This window comes from Zootoca vivipara, chromosome 2, assembly GCF_965207765.1.
Source record: "Zootoca vivipara chromosome 2, rZooViv2.hap1.1, whole genome shotgun sequence".
In the NCBI taxonomy this organism is placed as follows: domain Eukaryota; kingdom Metazoa; phylum Chordata; class Lepidosauria; order Squamata; family Lacertidae; genus Zootoca; species Zootoca vivipara.
In genome coordinates this window covers 120,993,147-121,019,262 of record NC_142584.1, presented here as the reverse complement: position 1 = coordinate 121,019,262, position 26,116 = coordinate 120,993,147, and the positions used below count along the sequence as shown (strand labels likewise).

The 26,116-nt window shown below is 52.0% G+C and overlaps 1 protein-coding gene across 1 annotated transcript in view; it reads left to right on the top strand.

Annotated features, from left to right (window-relative positions):
- The window catches only part of LOC118081372 (class II histocompatibility antigen, M alpha chain), a 129,661-nt gene that overhangs the window by 69,607 nt on the left and 33,938 nt on the right, over nt 1–26,116 (top strand). The window lies entirely within an intron of this gene.

Sequence of the window (26,116 nt, the reverse complement as noted above, 5' to 3'; positions counted from 1 at the left end):
GGAGCCACAAAACTGCTCCCCAGACCCTTACTCCCTGGGCCCCTTTCTTGGGATCGCATGCCAACGAGCAGCAGAGTCTCTGAGCGCGTACAGAGGGTCTGCGAACATGCATGAAAGAGGCAGGGAGTTTAGGAGTGGGGGCCTGTCCCTCTGCATCACGGGCTTCCCTGAAACATTGGGGGGGGGCTGAGTGTGGGGTCCGAACCTGAGGTGGCAGATCAGGAGTGAGGCCTCAGTAAAGGGATCATAAGGAAAAGGCTTGGAAATAAATCTGCCCATCTAATAACGCCATTCCCCAAATCTATGGGGGACCTCATTTGGAATCCTGTGCCGGTTCTGGTTGCCTTGCTTCAAGGAGGATATTGTAGGGTGGGACAAGGGCAACCAAAACGATCGAGGGGGTAGAGACACCCCCTTATGAAGAAAGGAGGCAGAATTTCTAGTTTAGCAAAAAGGCAAGAGTTGACATGGTCATAGTTGATTGGCACCTGTCAATGGAGTGAAGTTCTTCATGGGTGAAGTCAAACGGTTGGGAGGTTGCAGTCCCTGCTGCTGTAGAGACTGAGATGGGAGAGACATGTTTTGTTGCAGCTGGGGCAGATTAACGCACCCGGTTGTGAAGATGCAACCGGGACATTCCTTCTCGTAATTTTAGGTTGCGAACCGCCCTGAGATCTATGGGCATACGGCGGTAAACAAATTCAATTAATATTCACCATCAACCCTGCGCCTCCCAGCGGCCATTCCTCCTCTGGTCACTCCTACGGATGTACTACCTGACCCTGGTGGTCTGCAAGGGATTCCCACCCAGCAGGGTTGCCAACCTTCACGTCCCTTTTGCAGACATCTTTCTAACGCAGAGTGGCAGTATAGGAGGGCAGCCCCAGTGCTAGAGATTATTAGGACTGCAGAGCACGAGACTCTTAATCCCAGGGTTGTGGGGCAAAAAGAAAAAATTGCAGGCGGTTGGACTAAGTTGCCCTCATGGTCCCAACTCTAATTATTCTAAATCGGCCAATATAATGCTGTTCTATAAATCTGTGGGTGTTGTAGAGCTGGGAAAGGTTCAGGAAAGGGCTGCCCTCGGGCGAAGGAGTGGCTCCCCTTGGAAGGAAGATTGCAGCACTGGGGACTTCCAAGTATCCTGAATGTTGGAAGATTCAGATGAAATAAAGCCCTTCGTGCGCAATGAAAGGCACAAATACAGGATGGGTGACACCTGGCTTGAGAGCAGTACATGTGAAAAGGATCTAGGAGTCTTGGTAGACCACAAACTTGACATGAGTCAGCAGTGTGATGCAGCAGCTAAAAAAGCCAATGCAATTCTGGGCTGCATGCAGGCATGTCAAACATGCAGCCCTCCAGATGTTTTGGACTACAATTCCTATCTTCCCCAACCACTGGTCCTGCTAGCTAGGGATCATGGGAGTTGTAGGCCAAAACATCTGGAGGGCCGCATGTTTGACATGCCTGGAGTATAGCATCTAGATCAAAGGAAGTAATAGTACCACTGTATTCTGCTCTGGTCAGACCTCACCTGGAGTACTGTGTCCAGTTCTGGGCACCACAGTTCAAGAAGGATGCAGACAAGCTGGAACGTGTCCAGAGGAGGGCAACCCAAATGGTCAAAGGCCTGGAAACGATGCCTTATGACAGGCTTCCCCAAACTTCGGCCCTCCAGATGTTTTGGACTACAATTCCCATCTTCCCCGACCACTGGTCCTGTTAGCTAGGGAACATGGGAGTTGTAGGCCAAAACATCTGGAGGGCCGCAGTTTGAGGATGCCTGCCTTATGAGGAACGGCTTAGGGAGCTGGGTATGTTTAGCCTGGAGAAGAGAAGGTTAAGGGGTGATATAATAGCCATGTTCAAATATATGAAAGGATGCCATATAGAGGAGGGAGAAAGGTTGTTTTCTGCTGCTCCAGAGAAGCGGACAGGGAGCAATGGATTCAAGCTACAAGAAAGAAGATTCCACCTAAACATTAGAACTTCCTGACAGTAAGAGCTGTTCGGCAGTGGAATTTGCTGCCCAGGAGTGTGGTGGAGTCTCCTTCTTTGGAGGTCTCTAAGCAGAGGCTTGGCAGGGGGTTGGACTGGATGGCCCTTGTGGTCTCTTCCAACTCTAGGATTCTAGGATTCTATGCAGTGCATGGAACTGTGGAACTCCCTCCCACAGGACAGGAACTGCCACCGACAGGAACTGCTTCGAAAGAGATTAGGCAAATTCGGTTTGAAGCCTCTTGTGCCTGAATCCTGCTTGGGGGCTTCACGTGAGGACATCTGCTCGGCCCCTTTGGCCTGATCTCCTTCCCGTCAACGTGAGTCCAGCATAGTCTGGCTTTCTCAGTGCAGTCTCGCCCTCCGCCACTGGAGGGCAGCCGTGCCCCATCAACTGAGCTGTGTAGGAGGTGTATTTTGGTGGGGGGAGGCGTTATCTGGTCTCCCACCTGCCACCCTCATTTCCTCTCCCCACCCTGCAAAGGAGGGTATTCCAGGTGACGCTTCCGTGTCACCAGATCGCCTTCAAGTCCTGCCCCATTCCTGGCTCCTAAACACATTCTGGAGTTTCTTCCTCCTCTTGGCGTCCACTGGGGGGGGGGGGCTTGCTTCTCTCCCCTCCTGTCCTTTATTTGGTTGCTTTTTATTCATTCTTCCTGCGTGCCCCACACCTACCCACAACCTTTGACTGGGACGCAACAGGTTCGAAAGAAAGTTTGGCTCGTCTGCGCGGAGCACCCGGATTGCTTCCTCTGAGCGCACGCAGAGCGCAGGAGCATTTTAGTGCCGAATTCACCGCAGTCTATCTCCCGCAGATTTAAGAGACGGGGGGGGGCTCCAACCCCTCCCATGCAGGATGAAGGGTTCCCATTCCCATGGGACATGCACCTCCTTGCCCCCCCCAAACCCCACAATTATGTCTCCTAGTTGGAAGGGAAAATTGCTTTTTCTTTTTTTGCAGAACAGCCTTTCTCCCTCCCCTCGAAATTCTTGACATATTTTAAACCTCCCAAGGATGGATACAACTCCTCCCGCCTCGCCAAAACAGACCTCAACAGGAAGAATCAAGCCTAAATCCGCAGGACCCCCACCTTAAAAAAAAAAATGCAAAATGGTCTTTTGGTGGCTTCCCTTGGCGCAATTTCTCTCCCTCCCCGAAGCTTGGAATCGTGGCCTGGGCTGACCCCCAGCCCCCCCCCCCCCCCGCCTCCTTGGTGCTGCCACACACACATCCCGGGCTCCATCCTGGCTCATGAATGGCGCTCAGTCCCTCCCCGAGCTGCTGTTTTCACAGGCCGGCCTGCAAACCGCCGCCCGCCAGGAGGCGGCACAAAGCGGGGCTTGTTCCCCCCCATCAATGGGGGCCTTGTCCTGCCCCCTCTCACCTGGCGGGCCCGGCAGGCCACGCAGACCCTGGCAAGAGGGAGGGGGCGCCGGCGGGTGCAGAGTGACCCCCCCACCTTCCTTTGAAATCCCCCCACCCAGGAAGAAATATAGGCATATATTTCTTTCCAAGGGGAGACACCCAAGGAAACGCACGCAGGAACACCGTTCAAAGTGCAACCACGCAGCAGCAGCTGTTGAGGGGGGGCAAGATAGGGAAGCCCCCCCAATATCCTTATCTCCCCCACTCACCATTCCCACATGACGTTCGGGGCCTCCTCCCTTTCTGCGCAGCAAAAGCCTTGCGCCCCTTCTGACATGGGAGCTTCCATCCAAAATATACACGCGCACCCCTGAACATGTGCAGAGCGTGTCAACGCATTTGCTGGGCCGCTGGCTGGCTTTTGGGTCCGGTGTAGGATGGATAAGAATATATACGCGCGCGCGCGCAATCGGGCTTAGCGCCTCTGCCCTCTGAGCATATGCAGAGCCTGTCCATGCATTCAGGAGACCGCTGGCTTGCTCCCGGGTCCCATTCAGGCTCGAGTTTCCAGCCCTGATATACAGTATATATACGCACGCGCGCAATCTGCCTCTGAACATGTGCAGAGCGCGTCGACACTTTGGGGGGACGGAGGACGGACGGCTGGCTTGGACAGATTTTTGCTCTTTTAAAAATGTAGATGACAGACCCCAATCCCGTCTGCGGGGAGTGTCGGCAGCTCCTTGGGAAGGCTGAGCCCCCTCTCCCGTACACACACAAAAATGCTCTTTTTCAGGCGATCCGCTGAGTCCCACTTGGCTCCGGGCGGCTGTGCGGCCTCTCGCTCCCACCCCGCCCGCTGCCAGGAATAGCCCGGGCGCTTGGCCGCCTCCCGAGAGGACATTCCTGGCCTCCCCATCCTGGGGACTCCACCCCAGAGACATAAAATGGGAGGGGGGCAGGGATACCGAAGTGTCTTGGCTCTTGCAGATGCGCCGAAGGCTCCTCTTCGTGGCCCTCGCTGCTTCCTGTGGCGGGGAGTTCCGCAGTTTCTGTGTGCTTCCTTCCTTCCCATGGACATACTACTGCGCTTGTTGCATTCACATCCCACCGTCCTCCTTCAATCCCCACAACGACCCTGAGAGGTTGGTCACGTCCCATCTCGTGTCCAAGTTCCTCGTGTCCAATTGCAAACTGGAACCCCTGGCCTCTCCCACGTCCTGGTCAGGTACTCTAACCAATGCACCACACTGCCTCTCTAGGTGGCAGAGGAGGAGGAGGAGGAAGTGGCTATTGGCTAGGATAGCTCAGCTCTGCCTCCTGGACGCTCAATTCTTCTGAATCCCGGCTGCTGGAAATCGCAGGAGGAAACGGGGGTTCTTGGGTGTGAATCCTCCTCGAAGGTTTCCCTTGGGGGCCATCTGGTTAGCCACGGTAAGAACAGGAGGCTGGACTACATAGATCGTCAGGGTGGAGTGGGAATTCGAACCCTGCTCTCCCGAGTCCTTATCAAGCACTCTAACCATTGTGCCACACTGCTTCTCACATCATTATAATAATAATTTATTATTTATACCCCGCCCATCTGGCTGGGTTTCCCCAGCCACTCTGGGCGGCTTCCAACCGAATATTAAAAACAATACAGCATCAGACATTAAAAACTTCTCTAAATGCTGGGAATGTGGGCTCGAGGGAGCACAGTTGGCGAGATCGTGGTGCTGCTAATGCCAAGGTTGTGGGTTCAATTCCTGCCTTTCGGGGGGTTGGACTAGATGACCCTTGGGATCCCTTCCAACTCTTATTTATTTTTATTCATTTATTGAATTTATATACCACCCTATACCCGCAGGTCGCAGGGTGGTTTGCAGAATAAAATCAAAATATAAAAACCACAATATCCATAATCAAAATAAAAACAACAACACCCCCCCCAAAAAAAAACCACATTTAAAAAGGGCACTGCAATTCTGTGTGAACAGAAGTCACAGAATTGAAGACACCTTCTCCTCACCAAAGGAACTCCAGCTGACTTTAGCACTGGGCAGAAGGGAGCCCTGTTTTCTTTGAGCAGTTCCCTCCCTCTGGGTGCCTGTGGGGTGGGTGGGGTGCCTTCCCTCTGCCCCTCTCCACCACAGCCCCACCCCATGCTGGCTGGCCCCACAACCAGGCCTTGGGCTGCTTTGAACAGTGATCGGGTGCCCCTCCTTCCCTCTGCATCTCCAGCTCAGAGCTACCCAGGGAGAGAAAATAGGTGGGCCCATATAATAGATATAGATAGATGTCGCTTGGCCGGATCCAGGCAGCTCTCAAGGGCTGCAATTAGGGCCAGGCCAGAGTGGAAATAGCAGGCTGGCTGGCCAGGAGGGAAGGAGCGAAGGGGCCGCGAAATGGCAAAGGCGAGTCACTGTCTACAAGTGCGCAGAGATGCGCGTCGGAAGCAAAAAAGTCTTCCCTTCATGCTCAGGATCCGAATGGGACGTGACAGACCAGAGTGAGACCTCGGCAAAGAGGTTGCCCCAGCAAAGTCCACGCAAGGGATTGTCAGGAAAGGGCGAGGAAATAAACCTGACAGTATCACAAATCAATGGCACATTTGTGTCCAGTCCTGGTTGCCTTGGCTCAAAAAGGATAGCATTGTAAGGTGGGAAACAGGTTCAGCAAAGGGGCACCAAAGGGATCCAGGGGATCTAGTGCCTCCCCTGTGAAGACAGGTGGAAACATTTGGGACTCCTCTAAGTTTAGAGAAGTTTAGATAAGTAAGAGGCGACATGATGGAAGTCTATAAAATTATTGTGGGCCTTTAGCGAAGCTGAATGTTGGAAGATTTAGGACAGATGAAATAAATAATGACAATAATGTCATTCTTTATACCCTTCCCACCTGGCTGGGTTTCCCCAGTCACTCTGGGTGGCTTACAGTCGTGGGACTAGATGGGCCGTGTGGTCCCTTTCAAGTACAAATCCTATGATTCTGCGCGGCACAGTTAAACTGTGGAACTCACTGCCACAGGAGGCAGAGATGGAACCAACAGGGATGGCTTTTAAGAGAGGAATAGACTAATCATGGAGGAGGAGAGGGCCTCTTATCCCAGGCCTAATTAAGCAACCTGCAGCCTTTTAAACTGTGTGTGCAGGGGGTGGCACTGTGTTTGTTATGACTGTATGTATTTTTGTGTTTTTATACAGTGAACCTCCCTTGGAAACAAAAAGGAAGTCCCTACCAATTTGGATTATGCCGAACTGGCAAAAAAAATATTGGGAGAATAAGAAATCAGGAAGGCCAAAACTTCAACAAGGAATTGGGGGGGGGAATATAATTTATCTCAAAAACCATTGTAAACAGTTAAAACTGTCAGCAGGACTGGAATAACGCTACTGGTTTAATGGTGAAATTTGGACATAACGCAGGTGTAAAAGATTTGGATTATTATAAAAGATGCGGGAGGAAATGATTAATGATAGGACCCACAAAGGGGAGGAAGGAAGTCCAGTAGATTCCTTGGAATCTTGTTTCTATGTTATATACTGGATATGTGATTGTGAACCTGGACTTGAAAACCAAATAAACAATGATTATAGAAATATAAGTAATAATGATGTTTTATTTTTTTATTTTATTTTTTCTTTTTCTTTCATTTTTTATTTTTTTATTTTTTTATTTTTAGGGGGGTCTTTTTCTTTTTGCTCCCCCGCCTTTTTTCCCTTCGTTTCTTTTTCCTTTATTTGGATAATTGGTTGGAGGGATGCCGCCCCCTTCGTTCCCTCTCTTGGAGCCTCTCGGTGGCAAGGGGGGGGCTCCGGGGAGGGGAGGGGGGAGGAATCCAACCATAAAATGAAACACTGCTAGCTGCCTACCTTTCGGGGGTCCCTCTGGGAGGGTGGACGGAAGTCAGTGGAAAATATGTTATGTATTTTTTCTTCTGTATGTTTGTTCTCCTTATAATATAAAATCAATAAAATATAATTTAAAAAAAATGAAAACCAAATAAACAAGTCTAAGACACATGGTGCTGGAGGAGACTCTTGAGAGTCCCATGGACTGCAAGAAGATCAAACCTATCCATTCTTAAGGAAATCAGCCCTGAGTGCTCCCTGGAAGGACAGATCGTGAAGCTGAGGCTCCAATACTTTGGCCACCTCATGAGAAGAGAAGAATCCTTGGAAAAGACCCTGATGTTGGGAAAGATGGAGGGCACTAGGAGAAGGGGACGACAGAGGACGAGATGGTTGGACAGTGTTCTCGAAGCTACGAACATGAGTTTGACCAAACTGCGGGAGGCAGTGCAAGACAGGAGTGCCTGGCGTGCTATGGTCCATGGGGTCACGAAGAGTCGGACACGACTAAACGACTAAACAACAACAACAAAGACACACACACACAGAGTGTTATAGAAATTCAGTCAATGAAACAAAATACACCTCGGCCTGTCTTGCACGCGGCTCAGAGACGGGCTCCAGGGCCCAATATGCAGAACCCCAATTGACCTGCCACCTCAGGGCCCAGCCGCCCCCAAATGTGCCCCATTGGCACCCAGCCCTGCAAAGCAGCCTCCCGTTCGGTTCTTCGCACCCCACACTCTGCCCCCCTCCCAGCTCAGCTGCTCCTTGCGCTTCCCACAGAGAGAGGAGGCCAAGTGGCTAATTACAGGGACCCTGATTATAGTGCCATTTTTAGGAGCTGGCCGGGGAGGCCACCGCGAGGGATCCACGCCCAGCCTGCCCGGAGATGGCATCCCTGGGCAAAAGCGGTGGTCAAGGGCAGGGCAGGGCAGGGCTCCTCTTCCAGGCACCACACCGTACAACCCGGGCGCTCCTGCCTGGCAGATGTGGTGGTATGACCGAGTTGGATGTCTGGGGCAGGGAGAAGGCCCTGGGAGACCATCGGCCCCACATTCCCTGAGACCCATAGGCTCACCTGGGGGAATATGGCCCCTGGCACTGCATAGAGCAGTGACTCCCAAACGGGCACCTTCTGCTCTTGCCCTTGCTCTGCGGAGTTGGAAGGGACCCCCAAGGGTCCTCTAGTCCAACCCCCTGCAACGCAGGAATCACTGCTAACAGCTCAAAGTCAGAGAGCCTGGAGAGGTTGCCCAACTCCAGCTCTTTTGGACTACAACTCCCATCAGGCCCTGCCATTCCGGGGGCTGGTGGAAGTTGTCGTCCAAAAACGCCTGGAAGGGGCTGCCAGGTGGACAGTCCTCCCTGGACACCCAGGCCGGCTTGGTGCATTGCTAGCCCAGCTTCAAGTGAGAGTCCAGAGGCCACACCTCAGTGTCTGGGAACCAGCTGTGCCCACAAGGGGAGGAGGTCCTGTGTTCCAATCCCAGGAAGAGAAAATAGGAGGTTGGGGCTGCCCAGGGCCCTGAGGGAATGCTGCTGGTCTGTAGAGAAAGGCAGGAGCCAGGGGGTGTGGGGCATGAGCAATGAGGAAAGGGCACCCCGAGGCATGTGCAGAGTGCTTTCTCCAAAGCAAAGACAAACACACACAAGCACGCATATGAAAATGACAAGTCTGTGCACAACTGCTGTGGGAGGCAGATTTCATGCTCCCCAGGAAGAATTCGGGGGTCTTTACTGCCTCTGACAGTGGAGGGAGAGCAGACCCATTGCGGCTGCTCTTCATCCTAGAACCACAGAATTGTAGTGCTGGAAGGGAGACACCGACGGTCATCTAGTCCAACCCCCTACAAGGCAGGAATCCTTAATGAATTCTTCTCATCATTGTAATGCTGTTATAAATATATATTTGCTATACTGTCTGAGGCATTTTGATGCCACCCCACGACCCAGGTTTCCTGGGCAGCCACAATAAAGGTAAAAGAATGAAGCGCAAAGTTATTTTAAACCATGTTTAATGATAAACCCAGCCGACGTTTCAAGCTATCAAGATAGACGGGGAGGGGGCGTCGTGACAGAGATTTATAAACTGATGCAGAGGTATTGGGGGGGTGACCCCTGGAAGTCCAGGGGGTCCCAGAGGGGAGGGGACAGGACAGGCTTAGGATTGGTGGGGTTCCTGCTGCTGGCAAACTTTGCCTGCCTTTGATATCCGCAGGCCGAGGAGAAATCCAACCGGTGGAGCTTCATGAAACACCTGGCCGGCTCCAAGAGGTCTGTGGCGGGAGGGAGCGGCCGGGGCGTGTCGGGGGCCGTCCAGGCGGCCCGGAGGCAGGGCTGGAGGGGGAGCCAGGCTGCCTGGGGCTGCGGCGGGGTCGGGTCTGGAGCGAGAGAGCGGCCGCGCCTCCCTTTCCCGCAGCCAGACGGCGCAGAGGACCGACGGAGCGAGCCGCCCGCCACCGGCCTTGCCTGCCTGCCTGCCTGCCGCCTGCCGCCTGCCTTCCTGCCGCGCCCGCCCCGTCCGCATGGGCCGCCGCTGACCGTCGCCCCTCGCTCGCCCGCCCGCTAGCTCGCTCGCCATGGCGGTGGCCCGGCTGCTCCTGCTGCTGCTGCCCTGCCTGGCCGCCCGAGCAGGTAAGAGCGCGCCGGACGCACCGTCCGACTGGCACTTCGGAGCGCGGGAGTGGCGGGTGCGGCGCGCTTTTCAGCCCGCGCCGAGGGTCTTTTGCGCCGGCTGGGGGGCCTGGCTTGGGCGCCCCGTCGAGGAAGGAGTCAGTTTTCTTCTTCCAGAACTGGGGGCGCCCCATTCTTTGGACGGACTGGGGGATCGGTGCTTTGAGTCCAGGGGGTTGCAATTTGGATGTGAATTTTGGGGAGACCGCCCCGTCTAGGATGGAGGTTCGGATTTTGGCACAGCAGAAGACCCCGGCTGGGGGGACTTGGCGCTGACGGTTATTCTGGAGACCCCTCCAGGGTGTATATGTTTGTGTGTGTGTGTGTGTGTGTGTCGATATTTTGGGGTTCCCCACGGGAACAAGGGCGATGGCGGGCAGGTGAGGTTAGTAGCTAGGAGGCCAGGGTGATGGGCGCACGGAGAGCTCATCTTGGAAACGGTGGCTGTGAGAAGGGGCGATATGTTGGGGTCCCCCCGCCAAGGAGGGGGCGATGGCGAGCAGGTGAAGGGCCGCAGCAGGACCAAACTCCCCACTGCCGGATTCAAGAGAGTTTTTGCGCTCGGGGCTCCGTCGCCAAGGACGTGAAGTGCAGGTGTCGCTGCAGCCGCGCACGGCGCACCGAAAGGCTCTTGCGGGGCTGGAAGCTTAACAGGCTGCCAGGACCTGGAAGGGGGCAGTTGGGGGGGGGCTTTAACTGCAGAGGAGGTTGCCCAAGTTTTGGGGAGTTGCAAGATGTTCCTGGGGGGCGCAAGAGGTCTCTTTACCTGACCTACAGCCAGCCTGCTCTAGGAAGCGCTGGTGTGATTGGGGGGACACGCTCCCGGTCTGTCACTCATCCCCTCTCTGCCCCCCCCATTTTATGCAGCTCGCCCCGCGCCCACCAGGTGGCAGTGCCCCCCCCATCGCCACGTGGTGATCTGGCTCCGTTGCTCCGTCTATCCTCCTCCCCCCAAAGGTGGCCCTAGAGATATGGGGCTGGTTGGCATATCCTGCGGGGGGGGGGTGTCGTCGGGTGTACATTTCATTAACCCCCCCATCTCGCCATAAACAATGACCTTTTAGGAACCGGGGGGGGGTGACCTGCGCCATTTTCACCCCCCCCCAAAAAAACCTGTGGAGTCTATTTAATACGTTTCCTTCTCCCCTTCCCAAAAAAATCCTGCTGGGAAAGAGATTAGGGAAAGTGCATATCCGAAATCTCAGCGCCGGATAAACCCCCCCCCAGTTAGTTTGAGGGGGGGTGTTGCTGAAGTGTGCATGTATGGAGAGTGCGGAGGGATAGCCCTTAAACCTTCGGATTTTTTCTGGGGTGTGGGTGGGTGTCAGTTCCTTTTTTTCTAACGCAGCTCTCCCCTCCACCCTTTTTTTTGGGGGGGGGGGTGTCAGTCCCCTTTCCCTTCTGCAGCGGGCTCCCTTCAGTCTTGACTCTTGAGTTTTGGGAGGCAGTCACCTTTTGCTGTTGCGGGGGGGTGCTTGGGGGGGTCAGTCTCCTTTGGCTACTGCGCAGCGGGATTTATTTTTTTGGGGGGGGTTCCCAAGACCAGTTTGGAGAGGAGGCGAGGGGATCTTTCTGCAGCGGGAGGGGGGGTCTTTACGGACGCCGCTGCCTCGCTCCTGCTGCTCCTCCTCGGCTGCCTGGTCTACCTCGCCCCCCCCCCCGGCTCTGCCCAGACAGGACGGCCTTTGTGCGCCCGAACAGTGAGCGAGTGTGCGCGCTGCCCGCCCGCCCGGGCGGAGGTTGTTTGTCTTTGGGCGGCGGCCCCCGAAGCAGCTCCTTGGCCGCCGCCGAGACCCCCCCCCCGCCGCTGCCCACATCCTCGCAGGGCCAGGAGGCGCTTGCATGCCCCCCCTAAATCGGTGGATTTCTCCCCCGCCTTCTGCACCGGGCGGGTTGCTGCCTGCTTCCTCGGCGTCAGAGCTGCCTTTGAAAGGGACTCTCTCGCTGCAACATGAGAGGAAGGAGAAGGCGAGAGGGGAGGGTCTGGAAGTCTGTGTCCCCCCCCAAAAAAACCCCCACCATAAGTGGGTCCTCACCACTTTTCGAGGAATTTCTCCCTCTCCTGCGCGTCCGTCCCGGCCAGGTTGCGGGGAACAGACAGGCTGGAGAACAACCGGGGCAGTCACAGGTTGGGTGATGCCCGTAGCACCTGCCGGATTTCTGCCTGTTTCTAATGCACAAGAGCTGCCCTTTAAAGCGCACCCCCCCTGCACTAAGGCAGCGACGTTTCCTGCTTTCCCCCACTTAAATGGGGGGGGGCAGGCTGCAGTGGGGCTGTGCGAGGCAACCCCTTTCTAAAAGGTGCCCTTCTTCGTCCCTTTCCTCCGCTCCTCCCTCCCTCCTCAATAAGTCTTTTACGGTTTGCCCCGGACCTCCTCCTGAGGAGGGGGGGCAAGGGGGTGTTGCCATCAGGCTTCGTCCCTGGGAGCAAAGGAGAGCTGGGGTGCTGGGTCCCCCTTTCTGGAGGCGGCCCTAGAGAGAGGCTGGCCAGGCCAGGTCCTTCTTTGAGGAGGGTCTTGTGTTGCCGCTTGACCTCCAGGGACCCTTTTGAACTCAGAGGAGCCCAAGGATCATCCTGGAGGTCTCCCCGGCAGCTACCTGCAGGGGGCGAACTAGCTCCGGCTTTCCTGCAACCGGAAGGGTGCGCGCGCGCGCGGGAGCAGCTGGCCAGCAAGGCCCTTCTTGCTCCTGGGATGTCATGAGCAACCTTTGGAACCCATTGGCGCATGATTTCATTACTGTCACCCACCATCACGTAACAGCTGTTCAACGGTGGCTTCTCTTTATGAACGGTGGTTGGGTGGCCGTCCGTCCAGGGTCCGTCAGCTGCGATTGCAGGGGGGTTGGGCTAGATGACCTCTGGTGGTCCCTCCCAACTGTGCAATTCTACGATTGCGTCGTCCTGAACGTATGTGCTGCAATGGGGTCTTCAGGAAATAATAGATCCTGGTCTGGGCGGGTCAGGGGCTCTCAGCCCCCCCCCTTAGCCCAAAGCTCGAGAGTCAATGCCTACATGTCCCAAGGCACTCTACCTTCTCCAAGAACCCGATGTAGGGGAGTGACTCTGCCCTCTTGTCCCTCTGGTGAGCTTGGGGTGGGGGGCGGTGGCGAGGCATTCAGGATGGCTTTGCAAGATGCATGGGGTACAAATTATTATTATCATTATTATTATTTGCCCTTTGACCTACAGCGACCCAGAATGCTGAGTATAATCATGATTATTGGGGGTGGGGATTTGAGGGCCACAAAACTCCTTTTTGTTGAGTTTCAGGAAGGGGAAAGGTTCGGACTCAGCTGGCAAAGAGAAGAGCCTAAGCCGGGTTGTTGATGCCAAAATGCAAATTTGCCCCCCAACGCTTAGCAAAGGATGCATGGAAGAGACAGGCAGGGAGGAAAATATGCCCCTCCCCCCGCCCCGTTAGTTGGACCCCCTCCAGGGTCCGATTCCAAAAAAGAGCTCGGGATGAGTTGTGTCAAGAGAGGGTTGGGTTGCCATGTTTTCTTCCGGGCAGAGCTCCTGTGCATTTAATAGCTGTCACAGTGAAACTTTTCCTCCTGGCCAAGGGGGTGGGTGGGAACTGTGCCTGTTGGTCTCCTGCCTGTCACACATATGTTTTTTCTTGTAAAAAGGCCATTTCCGGGAATGGGGATAAACCAAGTGATAAAATCAGAGTGAGCACTCAGGGCTGATTTCCTTAAGAATGGATAGGTTGGATCTTCTTGCAGTCAATGGGACTCTCAAGAGTCTCCTCCAGCACCATAATTCAAAAGCATCAATTCTTCGGTGATCAGCCTTCTTGATGGTCCAGCTCTCACTTCCATAAATCACTACTGGGAAAACCAGTGAGCTCTGAGTGCTCACTGGAAGGACAGATCGTGAAGCTGAGGCTCCAATACTTTGGCCACCTCATGAGAAGAGAAGAATCCTTGGAAAAGACCCTGATGTTGGGAAAGATTGAGGGCACAAGGAGAAGGGGACGACAGAGGACAAGATGGTTGGACAGTGTTCTCGAAGGTACGAACATGAGTTTGACCAAACTGCGGGAGGCAGTGCAAGACAGGAGTGCCTGGCGTGCTATGGTCCATGGGGCACGAAGAGTCGGACATGACTAAACGACTAAACAACAACAACAACAACAAAATCAGAGTGTAGGGGGGACTCCAGAAATAGCTTGCTCATCTTTCTGTCAAGCCTGTTTGCAAGCAGAAGATCCACTGACCTCCTTTTTGACAGCCACCTGAAAACTCTGCCGTACCCATTTGATGGAATGGCACAATTGAGGCCCTAGATGTCCCGTGTTGAAATCTGGACTGAGTTTCCCCACAGGAGGTCTGAAAACACACCATTTTGGCCCTCTGATGGGGAGCAAAGCAGCATTGAGCCCCCATTCCACCCATATAACCTTGGGGTCCCCTAAACTCCCCCCTCCCCATGCGAAGGAGAAGCAGCTAAATGAGAGGCAAAACTATGAAAGGCTTTCCTGGTTGAATGCCTGCCTGTCATGAGGCTTTTCCCAGTGGGGAGGCTGGCAGGAAAATCTTCATGCATACCTGTGGTTGGACATTAGCACACCCTTACTCCCAGGAAGCTCGCAGCCCAGGCGTCACCAGAGAGTTTAAAAATAGCAAATTTAAAACTAGACAAATTTGCGGAGAAACAAGCCTCATTGCTGAAGGAGGACTTCCTCCACCAGTTCAACCATCTCTCAGTGGGGACATGCAGACTTCAGAGTTGACACAGAGCTCTTTGTCAGGAAGGCTGGGGGAGGCCTTTCCCTCCAGGCCCCAGAGCCAAGCTGCTTGCAAGAGGAAATGCTTGCAGACAGAGACAATGACATCAGGGGAAAAAACACATTTCCACCTCACTGAGCTGTCTTCTGTTGGCTCTACGGTAGGTCTCAGCCGTGTCCCTGACAAAGAGCTCTGTGTGACTCCACAAGCTTGTGCTTGTTGTGAGTCATGAAGGATGCAACGCCCAGTCAGAGCAAGGCCCAGGCCCATTCAAATCACAGAACTGCAGAGTTGGGAGGGGTCCCAAGGGTCATCTAGTCCAACCCGCATCCAATGTGTGTCAGAGGCCAGCTGGGCACAGCAGAACGGTGTTTATAAGTAGGCATCCAAACTCAGTGAGAGGCATGAGCTTGCTTTGGCTGCGCAATCTCATTTATGCCAGGTCTGAGGCAGTAAGGGACGCGGGTGGCGCTGTGGGTTAAACCACAGAGCCTAGGGCTTGCCGATCAGAAGGTCGGCAGTTCAAATCCCCGCGATGGGGTGAGCGCCCATTGCTCGGTCCCAGCTCCTGCCCACCTAGCAGTTCAAAAGCATGTCAAAGTGCAAGGAGATAAATAGGTACCGCTCCTGCGGGAAGGTCAACGGCGTTTCCGTGTGCTGCTCTGGTTCGCCAGAAGTGGCTTTGTCATGCTGGCCACCCCCTTCATGGATCAATGCCTTGTCGTGGCGAAGGGGCTTGAATAACTCAGAGAAGCTATGAGCTATGCCATGCAGGGCCACCCAAGATGGACAGGTCATAGTGGAGAGTTTTGACTAAACGTGATCCACCTGGAGAAGGAACTGGCAAGCCACTCCAGTAACCCTGCCAAGAAAACTCCATGGACAAAGACAACAGGCATATAAAAGTTATGACGCTGGAAGATGAGCCCCTCAGGTCGGAAGGCGTCCAACATGCTACTGAGGAAGAGCGGAGGACAAGTACAAGTAGATTCAGAGCTGATGAAGCGGCTGGGCCAAAGCCGAAAGGACACTCAGTTGCGGATATGCCTGGAAGCGAAAGGAAAGTCCGATGCTGTAAAGAAAAATATTGCATAGGAACCTGGAATGTAAGAACCATGAATGGAGGTAAGCTGGATGTGGTCAAAAATGAGATGACAAGAATAAATATCGACATCCTGGGCATCAGTGAACTAAAATGGAAGGGAATGGGCGAATTCAGTTCGGATGACTATCATATCTACTACTGTGGGCAAGAATCCCGTAGAAGAAATGGAGTGGCCCTCATAGTCAACAAAAGAGTGGCAAAAGCTGTAATGGGATGCAATCTCAAAAATGACAGAATGATCTCGATACGAATCCAAGGCAGACCTTTTAACATCACAGTAATCCAAGTTTATGCACCAACTACCGGTGCTGAAGAAAGTGAAATTGACCAATTCTATGAAGACCTACAACACCTTCTAGAAATGACACCAAAGAAGGATGTTCTTCTCATTACAGGGGATTGGAATGCTAAAGTAGGGAATCAAGAGATAAAAGGAACAACTGGCAAGTTTGGCCTGGGAGTTCAAAATGAAGCAGGGCAAAGGCTAATAGAGTTCTGTCAAGAGAACAAGCTGGTCATCACAAACACTCTCTTCCAACAACACAAGAGACGACTCTACACATGGATATCACCAAATGGGCAGCATCGAAATCAGATTGATTATATTCTCTGCAGCCAAAGATGGAGAAGCTCTATACAGTCAGCAAAAACAAGACCTGGAGCTGACTGTAACTCAGATCATCAGCTTCTTATAGCAAAATTCCAGCTTAAACTGAAGAAAGTAGGAAAAACCACTGGGCCAGTAAGATACAATCTGAATCAAATCCCTTATGAATACACAGTGGAAGTGAGGAACAGGTTTAAGGATTTAGATTTGGTGGACAGAGTGCCTGAAGAACTATGGATGGAGGCTCGTAACATTATACAGGAGGCAGCAACGAAAACCATCCCAAGGAAAAGGAAATGCAAGAAAGCAAAATGGCTGTCCAACGAGGCCTTACAAATAGCGGAGGAGAGGAGGCAAGCAAAATGCAAGGGAGATAGGGAAAGATACAGGAAACTGAATGCAGATTTCCAAAAAACAGCAAGGAGAGACAAGAGGGTCTTCTTAAATGAGCAATGCAAAGAAATAGAGGAAAACAATAGAATGGGGAAAACCAGAGATCTGTTCAAGAAAATTGGAGATATGAAAGGAACATTTCGTACAAAGATTACCATAATCAAGGACAAAAGTGGTAAGGACCTAACAGAAGCAGAAGACATCAAGAAGAGGTGGCAAGAATACACAGAGGAATTATACCAGAAAGATATGGAGGTCTCGTACACCCCAGGTAGTGTGGTTGCTGACCTTGAGCCAGACATCTTGGAGAGTGAAGTCAAATGGGCCTTAGAAAGCACTGCTAATAACAAGGCCAGTGGAAGTGATGATATTCCAGCTGAACTATTTAAAATTTTAAAAGATGATGCTGTTAAGGTGCTACACCCAATATGCCAGCAAGTTTGGAAAACTCAGCAATGGCCAGAGGATTGGAGAAGATCAGTCTACATCCCAATCCCAAAGAAGGGCAGTGCCAAAGAATGCTCCAACTACCGCACAATTGCGCTCATTTCACACGCTAGCAAGGTTATGCTTAAAATTCTATAAGGCAGGCTTAGGCAGTATGTGGACCGAGAACTCCCAGAAGTGCAAGCTGGATTTCGAAAGGGCAGAGGAACCAGAGACCAAATAGCAAACATGCGCTGGATTATGGAGAAAGCTAGAGAGTTCCAGAAAAACGTCTACTTCTGCTTCATTGACTATGCAAAAGCCTTTGACTGTGTCGACCACAGCAAACTATGGCAAGTTCTTAAAGAAATGGGAGTGCCTGATCACCTCATCTGTCTCCTGAGAAATCTCTATGTGGGACAAGAAGCTACAGTTAGAACTGGATATGGAACAACTGAGTGGTTCAAAATTGGGAAAGGAGTACGACAAGGTTGTATATTGTCTCCCTGCTTATTTAACTTATATGCAGAATTCATCATGCGAAAGGCTGGACTAGATGAATCCCAAGCCGGAATTAAGATTGCCGGAAGAAATATCAACAACCTCAGATATGCAGATGACACAACCTTGATGGCAGAAAGCGAGGAGGAATTAAAGAACCTTTTAATGAGGGTGAAAGAGGAGAGCGCAAAATATGGTCTGAAGCTCAACATCAAAAAAACCAAGATCATGGCCACTGGTCCCATCACCTCCTGGCAAATAGAAGGGGAAGAAATGGAGGCAGTGAGAGATTTTACTTTCTTGGGCTCCTTGATCACTGCAGATGGTGACAGCAGTCACGAAATTAAAAGACGCCTGCTTCTTGGGAGAAAAGCAATGGCAAACCTAGATAGCATCTTAAAAAGCAGAGACATCACCTTGCCGACAAAGGTCCGTATAGTTAAAGCTATGGTTTTCCCAGTAGTGATGTATGGAAGTGAGAGCTGGACCATAAAGAAGGCTGATCGCCGAAGAATTGATGCTTTTGAATTATGGTGCTGGAGGAGACTCTTGAGAGTCCCATGGACTGCAAGAAGATCAAACCTATCCATTCTTAAGGAAATCAGCCCTGAGTGCTCCCTGGAAGGACAGATCGTGAAGCTCAGGCTCCAATACTTTGGCCACCTCATGAGAAGAGAAGAATCCTTGGAAAAGACCCTGATGTTGGGAAAGATTGAGGGCACTAGGAGAAGGGGACGACAGAGGACAAGATGGTTGGACAGTGTTCTCGAAGCTACCAACATGAGTTTGACCAAATTGCGGGAGGCAGTGCAAGACAGGAGTGCCTGGCGTGCTATGGTCCATGGGGTCACGAAGAGTCGGACACGACTAAACGACTAAACAACAACAACAACATGCTGGCCACATGACCTGGAAGCTGTACACCGGCTCCCTCGGCCAATAAAGCGAGATGAGCGCCGCAACCCCAGAGTCGGGGTCCCTTTACCTTTTTAGTTTGAGACAAACTCTGAACTCCTCTTCCACACAAAGAAAACCTTACTCTGATCCATAATGTTTGCCAGAGTTGAAAACTCACACAACAATATGTCATGGAGAACTGTAGAATAATAGCCAGTGCTCTTGGTTTGTAAAGATCTATCCATATTCTGCAAATTAAAAAAACAACAACAGTATGATCTGATTCAGTTTAGATGTTCAAATGTTTCTTCGATTGCCCTTAGGTCTCCCTGGCACACTTGCCATCGCCTCTTGCCACACCCTAGCAGAACCACCGGCCTCACCCGTTCCGAAAGCCAGGCCAACTGTCTCTCCAGGAACCAGAGTCACCTCAAGGTTAGAGGAGTGGCCCTGCAGGCCATTTCCATCAAAAAGTGTTGGGTACATCCCTCCTGGCCACTGTTTCTGACCCTCCTTTTTGGGGTTCATGGATGGTGCCCTAGGAGCGGGCAGAGAGACGTTCGCTTCCCTTTCCTCCTATTGCAACTTGGAGGGGAGGGGAGGGGAGGAGGACATCACATTAACACGTCCCCTCTCATGCAGGGACAAGTGGTTATTATTATTATTATTATTATTATTATTATTATTATTATTATAGTTCATATACCACCCTATACCCGGAGGTCTCAGGGCAGTTCAACAACAATCCAATAACACCTCCAAGTAAAGGGACCCCTGATCATTAGGTCCAGTCGCGGACGACTCTAGGGTTGCGGCGCTTTACTGGCCGAGGGAGCCGGCATACAGCTTTCAGGTTATGGAGCCAGCATGACTAAGTCGCTTCTGGCGAACCAGAGAAGCGCATGTAAACGCCGTTTACCTTCCCGCTGGAGCGGTACCTATTTATCTACTTGCACTTTGACATGCTTTCGAACTGCTAGGTTGGCAGGAGCTGGGACCAAGCATCGGGAGCTCACCCCGTCACAGGGATTCGAACCGCTGACCTTCTGATTGGCAAGCCCTAGGCTCTGTGGTTTAACCCACAGCGCCACCCGCGTCCCAAAGGCCTGGTTAAAAAGGAACGTTTTTGCCTGGCACCTAAAGGTGCGTAATGAAGGTACCAGGCAAATTTCCCTGGGGAGAGTATTCCACAGACAGGGAGCCACTGCAGAGAAGGCCGCGTTCTTGTGTTGCGACCCTCCGGACCTCTCAAGGAGGAGGCACACGAAGAAGGACTTTGGAGGATGATCTCAGGGTCCGGGTAGGTTCATATAGGAAGAGGTATTGTATTCCTGAGCCTTTAAGGTTCAGAAGTGCAGGGTCCCTTCTGGAGAGTCGTAGCTGCCTCCCTCACAGCCTTTTAACCCTTTTAACATTATGCAACCTTCTAAGAGTATACCCCAAAAAACTTAATAATAAAGGAGGTATTTCAATGTTGTACGTGGGCAAATGGTTTGCTCCAGTCAATGCCCACTTTAAGAGTGGCTTGAGCTGTGCTTTCATTGAAGTTATTTGGAATTGCTAAAGCCGTCCAAGTTGGCGGCCACCGTGGCCTCTTGTGGCAGGGAGTTCCACAGTTTAGCCCTGCGCTGCATGAAGAAGTCCTTTATTCTATCTGTCTTGAATCTTCCAACATTCAGCTTCCTTGAATGCCCACCAGTTCCAGCATTATGAGAGAGGGAGAAAGACTCTCTCTCTCTCTCTCTCTCTCTCTCTCTCTCTCTCCAGGCCAGACATAGTTTTATGAATTTATCTCAATTCCCCTGCTTAATCGCCATTTCAGTCTAAATTAAAAAGTCCTTTCTCCACAGAGGAGTCGCTCCACCCCCTTTATCGTTTTGGTGCCTCTTTTCCGAACTTCCCAAATCTCGCAACTCCCATGCATCTTCTCTCTCCTCCCCACCTGGACGTGAGTTCTTGGGAGAAGGGGGACCTCTGCCCCTCTTTCCCACCCGGAGGCTGGAAAGGGGCCGCGCGCCCTATAAATAGTCTGGGATATATATAATAGGAAGGAATGCCGCCGAGGCGCGCGTAAAAGGGGGTGGCGCGCCTGGCCACCCACGCGCGTGTCTGCTGCCGGCACACGCGCGCGCCACGGTTCACACGTCCCATCGCTACGCACTGCAGGCGAGGCGGCGTCTGCCCTCCGCGTCCATCAGTTTGTGGGGCCGAAGCCGAGGCTGGTCTTTCTGCTAAACTCATCTCTGCCTGTTAGCTGGAGAAGGCGGCTGTGATGTGTGTATATATTTTTTTTAATAATTTGGGTTTAGGACTCGAACTTGGATGGTCGCCCCTTTGGAATTCCAGCCCGGGCACGCGGAGCCTTGGCTGGCTCAGGATGCGTCTCCCAACCTCCCCACTCCAGCCTTGCCTGATTTTGGACCCCCCCCCCCGCCCCACCATACAACAAAGCATGGGACCCCCCTCTTCATTTTTTTTCCCTGGGAAGGAAAGTGCAAACAGCCTCTGGACAGCAGAATTAATTCCCCCCTTTAGCTTGGTTTTTTTTTTTTTCAAATGACTCCACCAGGCCTAGGCATCCTAAGAAAGGGGGCTGGCCCCTCCCCGCCGGCCTTGTCTGCGTTTAGAATCTTGGAACTGTAGAGTTGGAATGTACCCAAGGGTCATCTAGTCCACCCCCTGCAGTGCAAGAATTATAGCTTTAAAATTGAATTATGAAATGCACCCCTTCTTTGCTTCCCCCAGCAAGGCTGCACACCCAATTTTTTCCCCTGGGAATGAATCTGCAAGCAGATTCTGGACCCCAGACTCCCACCCCACACTTGCTCCTTGCAAATGACTCCGCCAGGCCTTGGCGTCCTAAGAAAGGGGGTGGCGGCTTCCCTCAAAACACCCTCCCCCTTCCCCAGCAGGTCGCGCCTGGAAAAAGTCGTGTTTTTTTTTCCTGGCTGCAAATTCCAGCCGGCGAAATTGCGAACAGCTGGCCGTCGGGCGCAGCTGGGGGGGCATGTTGTCGAGCAGGACACCTGGGTTCTGGTGGGTGGGCGGAGTAAGAAAAATGACCAATGCATTTTCATTGATTCATAAAATTGTAGAGTTGGAAGGGACACCCAAGGGTCATCTAGCCCAACCCCCTGCAGTGCAGGAATCTCAGCTAAAGATAAAAGAAATTTTGTGGGCCAGGCTTCTTTTTTGGGGAACTGCTGTCCATAACAGAATCACGATCCTTGCTCAGGACTTAACAAAAAAGAAAAGAAAAGAAAGAGAGCCTCTTGGCTTGATCCCAAATCTTTTTATTACCCAAAGTTTTTTGCTGCTACTTCTTGGAGAGGGAGCAGAGAATTCTCTCTCTCCCCCCCCCCCTCAAATTCTTTCCTCTGAGAGCATTTCCGAAGCTTAAATTTCAAAGCCTGCTAAGTTGGATCGGACCCCCCAAAGGCCTTCTCTGCCCTCTTGCAGCGGGTTGGACTAGATGACCCTTGGTCCCCTTGCAACTTGACGGGTCCAGGATTCTATGAATTGGGCAGTTGCTTTGGCCATTGATCCATGGGGCAAGACCTACCAGTACCAGGGATGAGCTTCTGGGCCTGGCATTCTTGTGCAGATCGTGTTCTTGCTAATAAAAAGTTAACTCCGACTTGCACACTCCTGACAGTATCCCCAAAGAGCCGTTGCTGCCAACCAGTGGAGGCAATATTGAGTTCTCTGGCTGGAGCAATGATCTGACTTAGTGGATGGCAGCTTCTGGCGTTCCTTGCAGACGCCAGGGCAATTTGGACAGCGATTTAAATAAAATTCATCATACTTGCCACGAACGGCTCAGGACTGCAATACCTCAAGCACCACCTCTTCCCATATCAACCTACCCGGACCCTGAGATCATCTTTTGAGGCCCCCCTTCGTGTGCCTTCTCCTCCAGAGGTCTGGAGAGAACAGGCCTTCTCTGCAGTGGCTCCCCGTCTGTGGAATGCTCTCCCCAGGGAAGTTCACCTGGCGCCTTCATTATACAGCCTTAGGCACCAGACAAAAATGTTCCTTTTTAACCAGGCCTTTGGTTGACCTGATCAACATCCCATACCCTTTTAAAATGTGACTCTTTTTTGGGGCGGTGTTATTGGGTTATTGAAGGAGTGTCTCCACCCCCATCGCTCTGCCCGGACACTGAGGTCCAGCGCTGAGGGCCTTCTGGCGGTTCCCTCCCTGTGAGAAGCCAAGTTACAGGGAACCAGGCAAAGGGCCTTCTCGGTGGTGGCACCCTCCCTGTGGAACGCCCTCCCACCAGATGTCAAAAAGAAAAACAACTACCAGACTTTCAGAGGACATCTGAAGGCAGCCCTGTTTAGGGAAGCTTTTAATGTTTAATAGATTATTGTATTTTAATACTTCTGTTGGAAGCCGCCCAGAGTGGCTGGGGAAACCCAGCCAGATGGGCAGGGTATTAATAATAATAATAATAATAATAATAATAATAATAATAATAATAATATGTTGTTGTTGTTGTTGTTATTTTGATTTTATATATTGTGATATTTTTGAGACCTCCGGGAATAGGGTAGTGGTATATAAATAATATCCTGCCAACCTAGCAGTTTGAAAGCACATCAAAATGCAAGTAGATAAATAGGAACCGCTACAGCGGGAAGGTAAATGGTGTTTCCGTGCGCTGCTCTGGTTTGCCAGAAGCGGCTTTGTCATGCTGGCCACATGACCTGGAAGCTGTACGCCGGCTCCTTCGGCCAATAATGCGAGATGAGCGCGCAACCCCAGAGTCGGTCACGACTGGACCTAATGGTCAGGGGTCCCTTTACCTTTACCTTTATATAAATAATAATTATAATTATAATAATAAAAAAAAATTGAAGAAAGGGGTGACTCTTCTATTGCTGGAGAATCATAGTCAAGGAATCATATTGTTATAGAGTTGGAAGGGACCCCTAGGGGTCCTCTAGCCCAACCCTAGCAATGCAGGAATTGCATGTAACAAGGAAGGAGATTCCACCAGCTAATGTTAAGCAGACTGCATCATAACCTCTGTGCTCTTATTTTCTGTTGGAAGCCACTCAGAATGTCTGGGGCAACCCAGTTGGATGGGTGAGGTTTAATTATTATTATTATTATTATTCGTCCTGGTTCTGGTCCTGGAAATTTCCTAAATTTCCTAAGAGCCATTCCCGTGGAACAGACTCCTTCGATAGAGGTCGGACGCCGGACGGCCATCTGCCAGGGATTCTCTAGCCCTGCATCCCAGGGGGTTGGACTAGATGACCCCTGGGGGAAATCCCTTCCAACTCTGCTATGCTATGATTCTCACAGGAGAGAGGAAGGGGAACCAGAGAGGCGTTTGCTGTCATACCAGACAGGAGGAGGAGGCGGCGGAGGAGATCAGGTGCCGCACTTGACACTTCAAGTTTTTCCAGACTTTGAGAAAGGAGCCAGCGGAATCCAGTGGGGGCGTTTTGCTGGAAAAACGCACCTCCTTCGCGAGCCAAGCGCCTCTCCCTGGCTGGCTGTTGGGGTCGCGATGCAGCCCTAATAAGAAAAGACCTTCCCCAAATCCACAACATTCCCCCCAAAAATAGCATGGGTCTGGGGGCTTGGGGAGGGGGGTGGTTTCTCCGTGAGCGCGGTGCGCGCGTTTGCGCTCCATGCGAGAATGTGGGTCTGTCACTTCTGGGGCTCCGGAGGGAGGAGTTGAGCTGCGATTCCTGCATCGCAGGTAGTGTGTGTGTCGGGCTACATGACCCCTGGGGGTCCCTTCCAACTTCTATGTTTCCAAGATTCTCCCTGATCCCAGTAGCTCTTTCTCCCCCCCCCCCCCGCAGCCCAATAATATTTAATGGGACTTCCTCCGCTTCCCGTTTTGGCAGCCAAAATGGTTTTTCAAAAATCAAATGGTTGTGTAGACTCAGGGTAACCCCCCCCCCCAGAAGCAGTGGGAGCCGGCTGGGAGGTGGGGGGGGGGAGAAGGGGCAGGCAAATGGGGAGCCGTCCGTCCATCCCACCCTCTCTTCGGAAAGGGAACACCAGTTTGGGAAACTGTTGGTCGCCCTTCCCAGGGCCGAAAGGGAGAGCTGCGCAGAGACACCGGGGGAGAACCACAGGAACGTAGGATTGTGGAACTGGAAGGGTCCCTGAGGGTCATCTAGCCCAACCCCCTGCAGTGCAGGCATCACGTCGATGGGGAAATCGTGGAAAGTATGACCACCCTGCGTTCCACCCCCACCCCACCCCAAGAGGGCTGAGCTGCATTTGCTGAATGGCTGCTCAGGAGGGGGTCAGGGACCTGGAAGGGAAACCAGGGGACAGGGTGGCGTCGAATGCACCGCCTGAAGACTCTGCGCTGCAACATTTTGCTGCAGAACACCCCCTTTCCATATGTGCGCGTGTTCACACACACACACACTGATTGAAGCTCCATAGCTCTTCCTTCCCGTGGCCACGCAGAGGGTGCAATGCGTCCTCCAGGATGATGAATAATAATAATAATAATAATAATAATAATAATAATAATAATAATAATTTATTTATACACCGCCCATCTGGCTGGGTTTCCCCAACCACTCTGGGCGGCTTCCAACAAAATATTAAAGTACAATGGTCTGTTAAACATTGAGGGTGATGAGGTCGCCTCAAGCTCTATTCAAAGCTACTCCATGGTTTGTGTTCCTGCATTGCAGGGGGTTGGACTAGATGACCCTTGGGTTCCCTTCCAACAATTCATATATAAAGAAATAGATGCAGTTATACCTCGATTTAAGTACGCTTCGGTTTGAGTACTTTCAGTTTAAATACTCCGTGGACCCGTCTGGAATGGATTAATCCACTTCCCATTACTTTCAATGGGAAAGTTCACTTCAGGTTAAGTACGCTTCAGGTTAAGTACGAACTTCCGGAACCAATTGTGTACTTAAACCGAGGTACCACTGTAGTGGGTTAGGGTTAGGGGAAGAGGCACGGGGGTCTCCCTTTCCTGCTGCAACAAGCTCCCCTGTCCCCAGGGATGCCATTAAGGGGTGCCCCCCAAATATTTCAAGGAGGGGGGTCGGTCTGCCTCAATCTTCTCCATTATTATTCTTGCTCTTGTTATTGTTTTTATTAAGGATTTTCTTGGGTCACAATAGTACAAGCATCGCCCCGCCACATGACATCACATGCATGTTCGGGACCCCCCACCCCACCCCCCAAAAAGTTGGGCAGAACCTGGCGCACCAGGAGAGGCATGGAGAGAGCGGAGCTGCGACAAGTTTCATGCAATCCAGTCAGATGGGCTGTGTACAAATAATATTATTGATTATTGATTATTGATTATCAGTGGTTGGACTTCCTGTCCTTCTCAGCCTCTTGCCCACCTCACAGGGAGGTGGTTTTTGATGGAATAGGGGTGGCTGGGGAGAAGCGTGTAGGTCACCCGCAACTCCTGGGCAGGGAAATTGATCCCAGAAATAGAGAGGTTGGAAAGACGCCGCTTGAGGATTTCTTATCTGTGGTTCTGGGGGCTGGGCTAGATGACCACTGGTGTGCCCAATTCTATATAATTCTAGGATTCTATGTAAGGATAAGGATCACCCAGTCCAACTCCT